A 7,500-nucleotide genomic window follows, 5' to 3' on the forward strand; every position below is an offset into this window, starting at 1 on the left:
GTGGGTATGAGTACACTAGTGTTTCACAATATGTAGTCAACAACTATAAAGAGAAAGAAAGATAGATGGAGAGTAGTTTACTTATAAATGGTTACAAGGCATTGATATATTTATTGATTATCAATAGTTTCATGTAGAACAACATTGTATGTGAAGATACAGAAATACCTTACATTAGTCAGACCTTTCTAAGAAGTCATTTTTATCTTATTACTTTGGATATCAATGAATTTTTCATACTGATGCATGTTGGTCTAGTTGCTGTTATCGGTGTTTTATTGTGCAAGACACTTCATTTTAGATACCACCAAGTACTTAGCTGGAAATGGCACTATCGGCAACTGGAGTTCGTTTCTGCAACGGAGAAACGTCCTTTTCAGTGACACTCTTCTCTTCTACGCACAGTCGCTTGAGACAGCGATAATATTATGTCTAATTAATCTCGAAATTCCAGGTGGATTTTAACTTTATTTCAAACACATGTACACACAAACCTGTTGTCACACAGGCACACCATACGCTATTACTGGAAACAGTCTTGTAAGAAAATTCTCCTTCCAAGTGACACCCTTGAATGTACACAGAGCTGTGTATGACGTGATAGGATTGAACCCTTTCATTTCCTTTCTGCTTTCCTTCACGTTGTGTTTGACGAACTCTAAAATAATTATAGTTCTCAGATTCTCTGTTACATTTCTCTACACTAAAATTTTACATAGTATTTTACAAACGAAAAAAGAACTACTCAGGAGGAAAACCCATGCGCTTAAGAAGGAAACGTAGTATATACGTGAAGTGAATTCATTTTATCTGGGATTTGTAACAGTTATCATCGTCCTAAAAATATAATCTGTTGGTATTTGATTATTTTGTGAGAAGATTCATTCTTTCGACAGGATTGGCATCGTAAGACATATAAGCACATCAACAACATACTCGTAGAACTTGTTAAAGCGCAAAAATCAATCCGAGCAAATAACACAATATTAAAGGTTTTGCGGTGATTCTTTTGTATACTTTACTTCGTAAATATTCGATTTTCGTTCTTTTGCATCGAAGTGTTTTCATTTACGTAAATGAAATCCATCTACTTTATCTAAATTTTTCTTTTCCGAATTTGTGAAACTGCAAAAGCACCAATATTTTCCCGGAGTATCTTGTATCTGTATTTGAGAACATTGTAATCTTAGGCTGAGAAAATGTAAAATAAGGAATATGATTGAAAATTTACTCCCTTATAGTGATGCGTGAGCAAGTATTGAACGGTAGAGTTACATTTGTAGTTTCTAAACAGAAAATGTTATTCAAATATACGTAGAAAATTTTAAAGAAAATATTCTCAAATATTTACTTCCTTTCGTATTCGCTTTGCTTTGTAATTCTAGCATACGAATGCATCTCTGCGTAACAGATCGACCTGCTATGAACAATAAAAATCAACCTCCAAAACACAAGCGTCTTAAAAAGAGGGACGCTGTAGGTAAGTTAGCTTGAATGTAAATTTCTCGTAGAATGATACACAGGATGTTTTTAGTTTGGTTGCATTTTATTGTAAATCTGGTACATCTGGTTCGATTTCTGGTGAAATCATTAAAATACAATGAAATATAAAATTATTAACATTTTTCTAAATTAATAATCCCCTGAATATGCGACTGATGATGTACTAATGACTAGCATGTATTCCGTTATGCAATCATAATATACTATAAAGTATAATAAGCGTTTTTATAAGCCAATAGTGCATTCTACTGCGTTAGAAGAGCTTTTTACATCACTTGCTAAGGTTATCTCTACAGATATTCGATAGAAATTATAACCAGTACAGATTTTTTTTACTACGTGTCGTACACGAGACGTCAGATTTAAACAAATAGATCGAAAATGAAAAATAGTGAGTGCATATGCAATATTTCAGAGTTTTTGACCCTTCATCAGTACCCACTTAACCCATCCTCGAACACATTGCTTAAATAGCCACTATATATATATATATATATATATATATATATATATATATATGTATAGCGATGTATAGTTTAATATACTTTATTGTATAGTATGGTTACATAACGAAATTCCACGTACCTTCAACTCATTAGCATTTACGTACCAGCTTCCATGAATGGGTTTAATACGTAAATTTTCACTCATTTTGACTGCGTCCATACTGGAAAATCGCCTTTAGTCAAGCAAATCGACCCCAGTATTTATTCTTTGTAATCCTAGTACTTATTATATCGGTCTGTTTTTGCTGAACCGCTAAGTTACGGGGACGTAAACACACCGGCATCGATGTCAAGCGATGTTGGGACACACACACACATACAAACATATACATACACATACACATATGCATATTTACGACGGGCTTCTTTCAGTTTCCGTCTACCAAAACCACTCACTGTCTAGTGACAGACGTACGTGGATGTGTGCGTGTGTGTGCGTCTGTAACGTTTCGGCTTGTGGATGATCGTGTGTGTGTGCGAATGATGGTACGTTGTGGGTATTCGGAAGTGGTCAGTGCTACTGTGAGTGGGGTGGGGTGATGTGGTGTGTTGTTGTTGGGTGTGGGGTTGTGAGCGTAGGGTGTGGAGTGGTGTTGCTGTGTGGGGAGGAGATTTTGGAGGTAGGAGTGGGGTGTGAGATTGGGGTCGGGTGGTAGATAAGACGTGTCTAGGAGTGAAGAGAGGAAGTAGGTCTCAGATGACGAAAGGAGAGGAGGTGAGGCAGATGAAAAGCGGAGGTATTTTAAGCCCATGTGACGCAAAGGAGCGAAGAGAGGAGATTAATTCCTGCTCACTACGAAGGCGGGAGTCTGGATGGCCACTGTGCAAAGACAATCGGAACACAAACAGGTGTTGTAGTGAATGACTGGTAGAGCGGAAATTTCTCAAGAACGGGGTGTCATTGCCAACTCTATTGCCTTGGAGGTGCTCCTCGAACCCGCGGCGTCATGTTTGTGTGTGTGTGTGTGTGTGTGTGTGTGTGTGTGTGTGTGTGTGTGTGTGTGTTTAGATTTTAAGATACTTCTATAATACGGGCCTAATGATCTAATCTGATATCAAACAAGTTTAGCAGTGATCTTAGTCATGCAATCTCTGACACGATCTAACCATAGCTATATTTAGCAATATTTATAATTCACCCACCCCCTCCTCCCCCTCAGATAACGAATCAATACACACAAACACACACACATGTATCCTGCACGAAAATTAGAAAACGCGTACAGCTTAGCAGGAATATATATGTGTCTGAGTATATTATATAGCTATATACATCTAAGTTCATATACACGCCTACATAAAATAAAAACGACTTTCCAGGCTCGTCCAGGAGACGAGCCCAGGACCTTTTGCACCCATAGCGAGAATCACATAAATTCCTCTCTCTCTCTCTTTCTCTCTCTCTCTCTCTCTCTCTCTCTCTCTATATATATATATATATATATATATATATATATACAGAGAGAGAGAGAGAGAGAGAGAGAGAGAGAGAAAGATGAAAAGAGGTGGATAGATTCATATATTCTCATTTATATATGTACATATATATTCCTACATACATACACATACACATACACACGTACACACACACACACATACATAGACACGCACCTATTCATTTATGTACAGGGCAAATAAAGAACGCAAATATTAAGTTTGTTTCTCATGCAAGCCCTTAGATGTACGAATAAACAACTCTCGTTCAGCTTGTCAAACAATGTTTTTCATTGAACCAGAATAGTTGAGTTTGTTGCAGTCCAATATCAAAGTGTTTAAGCCAAGTCGAAGATATATTCTTTCTAATATATTCGTGTGCATTTTTTTATATATGTTTATATATATATTGTGGTTTTCCAATAATAAAATGTGACTCGGAAGAGAGAAATGCATCCATACTTGTTATTATTTTTTCTTTCTCTCGATGATGTAGCTAACGATAATCAGCACACACCAAAAAACAAACACCAATACGCATGCGCATATTGACACGTGCACTCAAACATACGTGCAAAGAAAGACACAGATTTCAATATATAATGATATATAATATTATCTGGTAGTCCTAGAGAGACGGGTGTGCAATGACTTGCTGAAGAACACGCGCAAATTATTTATTTACAGTGACCAAATTTAGGCGTAGCCATGTGCTAAGAAACTTGCTTCCCAGCTGTATAATCTTAGGTTCAGTCCCCTTGCGTGGCACCTTGGGCAAATGACTTCTACTATAGTATCGGGTCGACCAAAGCCTTGTGATTGGATTTGATATATAAAAACTTAAAGCAGCTAATCAGAGGGAAATTTTAAAGCAAGCAAATACAAAAAAAAAAAGGTTCAATAATCACACCTTAATCTTCAGACACTGGGATAAATGAAAACCGACCAAATGATCCAGTCATATATGGTTCTTGAAAGAACAAGGTGTCAGCTACAAGATTTACTGGAAGATCTTGGCAAGTGTAAATCTTATAGCAACGGTAGCGGGAAGTGCGATCTTTGTGATATGGAAAGATGGCTCATCTGGAAAACTATAGCTAAAACAAGAGCAATACTTAAAAAAAACTGAAGTGCCATTTAGGAAATGGCATTGGCGAATGTGACCGTTGAGAAGGAATGTAAAAAAAGTATAGAACAAATGAGCCAGTGTCATACGTACTCTTTTACTTGTTTCAGCCATTTGAGTGCGGCCATACTGGAGCACCGCATTTAGCCGAGCAAATCGACCCCAGGACTTTTTTTTTTGTAAGCCTAGTACTTATTCTATCGGTTCTTTTGCCGAACCGCTAAGTTAGAGGGACGAAAATACACCAGCATCGGTTGTCAAGCGATGTTGGGGAGAGAAACACAGACACACAAACATATACACACTCATACATACATACATATATATATATATATATATATATATATATATATATATATATATATATATATATATATATATATATATATATATATATATAAACGACAGGCTTCTTTCAGTTTCCGTCTACCAAATTCACCCACAAGGATTTGGTCAGCCCGAGGTTATAGTAGAAGACAGTTTCCACACAGAGGGAATGGACCCGGAACCATGTGGTTGGTAGGCAAGCTACTTACCACACAGCCACTCCTGCGCCTAATACGTAGGGAATAACTTAAAAACCAATCAACTGTGAACGCAAAAACGAGAGTGGAAAAAATAGAGATGCATCATTGGAGAAAAAAGTAACGGCGAATACCGGCAGATGAACTCATCTTACAGTCACAAGAACTCATCTTACACTGCGTCCGTTACGACAACGAATGTTCAACGGGACTGCCTGCTGGTAAATTGAACGGGCAAATGGTTGAGTATTGCACAAACACGGGTACATTTAATGTTGTTCTCAATAATATTCAGAGTGACATAGAAGTGTGACAGGTACTACTCATTTTTGCCATATAGAGTAGACCAACGTGAAATAAAGTATCTTACCCATGGACACAACACACCACTTTAAATTGAACTCAGGACCTTACAATCGCGAGCTGAATACCTATAACCACTAAGCCACGCGCGATCACCAGTTAATATATCAATGATGAGAAATAGAAAATATGTTATATAGGCGCAGGTGTGGCTGTGGTAAGTAGCTTGCTTACCAGCCACATGGTTCCGGGTTCAGTCCCACTGCGTGGTACCTTGGGCAAGTGTCTTCTACTATAGCCTCGGGCCGACCAAAACCTTGTGAGTGGATTTGGTAGACGGAAACTGAAAGAAGCCCGTCGTATATATATATATATATATAGATAGATAGATAGATAGATAGATAGATATACGTGTGTGTGCTTGTCCCCCCACCATCGCTTGACAACCGATGCTGATGTGCTTACGTCCCCGTAACATAGCGGTTCTGCAAAAGAGGCCGATAGAATAAGTACTAGGCTTACAAAGAATAAGTCCTGAGGTCGATTCGTTCGGCTAACGGTGGTGCTCCAGCATAGCCACAGCGAAATGACTGAAACAAGTAAAAGAGTAAAGAGTATATGATTGTATTTTATTTCGTTCCTATATATTTGTTTAATCCAAGGGTTATGTAACAACGTCTGTGGACCTTTCCAGACTATCATCAGGATTTTCCGTGTTTTTGTGTTTATAATTACTTAGTTCAGTATCTTCCTGTCTGCATATAGTTCTCTTGCACCTGAGTCTATGGATCTACAGATACTTCCATACAATCAATGCACTTCTGCTACAACTATGAACATAAACTTACACACTACAATACCTACAGACACAGTCATGTACGGATTCCCTTTATGCACAAATATTTGCTTTCATTTCTCAATTAGTTGTATTGTATATGTTTGTAGTATGTATTTGTACATCTGCTGTAGTTAATGTCTGGATACTTACGGAAATATAAGTTGAAAAATGCTTTACAAAACTTCATAACTTTTTTTTACATTCTTTTACCACACATAATCGCTTATGGCAATGTCTGTTCATAAAAAGAAATAAAAGATACTGTTTCTATAGGACAGAAATGCCATTTTGGTTGAATGTTTTAAAATCGCGATAGACGACAAAGTTATCGAGACTGAGGATAACAAACTTGAGGTGACTATGACGTTGACAAGCTTAAGATTGATCATGACGAATTGGTGTGTACATAGAACAGGTTATATGCATATGCGTGTGTATGTGCGTGCATGTATATATATATATATGTGTGTGTATGCGCGTGATTGTGTGTGTATATGTGTGTGAATATCTAGATAGGTAGTTATACGTATATACACGTACAGGCACATATAAATTTTGGATTTGAATATATATGTGATACTCCGTTGCCTGACTTAGGGTTGTGTATACATCCTATGAAATCACTTGATAGTATTTTTTCTGGAGTTCTCAAGGGAATTAGTCTATGATATACAACTCTTATGCTTAGAAATAATACATTTCTAAATCTCTCAGGGAGATTTATGCAGTAGTGATACGATGAAGTAGTTGTATGCTGTCAACTTAATGTGACTGTCCCCTGAAGGGAATAATACTACTGTTGGTTAGATCTAGGAAGCTGCACCGCTTTCTTTCGGCCTTGACACGTTTCCTGTAAACATAAGGACACAGGAAAAGCGTCAAGGCCGACAGGAAGCGGTGCAGCTTCCTAGGTCTAACCAACAGTAGTAGTATTCCCTTCAGGGGACTGTCACGTTAAGTTGACAGCATAAAACTAACTCCTAGATTGTCTACTTGAAAACTGACAAAATGGTACGTTTTCTAACTCGCTTGAATCTGGGGAGACAAATACTTGTGTATCCGGTTGTTATAAGAACTAAACGTCCCGTATTAATATTAGGACAGGCGGAGCCGGCAGAATATATGGCGCGTCGGGAAAACGTTTAGAGGCGTTTCTAAATCGTCTTTAATGTCTGAATTTAAGGCCCGCTGAGGTCGACTTTGTGTTCATCTTTTCAAGGTTGATAAGATAAACTACCAGTCAAGTACTAAAATCGCTATAGTCGA

This window comes from Octopus bimaculoides, chromosome 3, assembly GCF_046866305.1.
Source record: "Octopus bimaculoides isolate indiv1 chromosome 3, ASM4686630v1, whole genome shotgun sequence".
Lineage (NCBI taxonomy): Eukaryota > Metazoa > Mollusca > Cephalopoda > Octopoda > Octopodidae > Octopus > Octopus bimaculoides.